This window comes from Apaloderma vittatum, unplaced genomic scaffold (genome assembly GCF_000703405.1).
Source record: "Apaloderma vittatum isolate BGI_N311 unplaced genomic scaffold, ASM70340v1 scaffold17837, whole genome shotgun sequence".
In the NCBI taxonomy this organism is placed as follows: domain Eukaryota; kingdom Metazoa; phylum Chordata; class Aves; order Trogoniformes; family Trogonidae; genus Apaloderma; species Apaloderma vittatum.
Window position 1 is genome coordinate 7,462 of NW_009726904.1, and position 582 is coordinate 8,043.

Genomic DNA, 582 nt, shown 5'->3' on the forward strand with positions numbered 1-582 from the left:
CCCCCCGGCCCTGACGCTGCCGCGGCCACCCTCCGCGCCTCGTCCCAGAGCCGCTCTGCTCCCTGCGGCACTGCAGGCAACAGGAGCCAAGGCTTAACCGAGGGCAACAGCCTTGCCCAGAGCAGAGAGCGTGCAGGAGGGAGCCCTCGGCACCAAGCTGCCAGCCCTGAGCTGCAGCCGCCCCGGCAGTCCCCCCTCCAGACCCCAACCTGTCCCTGCCCGGTGCCCTCCATCCCAGCCGAGGGTCCGAGCACGCACGCAGCTCTGGTTTCAGCAGTAAGGGCTAAATTTGCTGGTTGGTCCCCAGCGCCAGTAAACAGGATATCCAAAAGGCTGCAAAAGTCCTGGGGCAGAACGCCGGCACACTGCAATGCCGCTCCCACAGCGAGAGCCAGTTAGGCAGAGGGCATAACCAGACACAGACCAGATTTGCAAGGGAACCTCAAAAAGTCCCCGTGGTCACACACATCCCCCTTTGCTCCCTCTGGACTCTGCTCGTTACCAGCCCTTCCAGCCCAGCCTGGCAGCAAAGCAAGCCAGGCAGGAGCCCCAGGTTCCCCAGGAGAGCCGGGACGAGCCCCG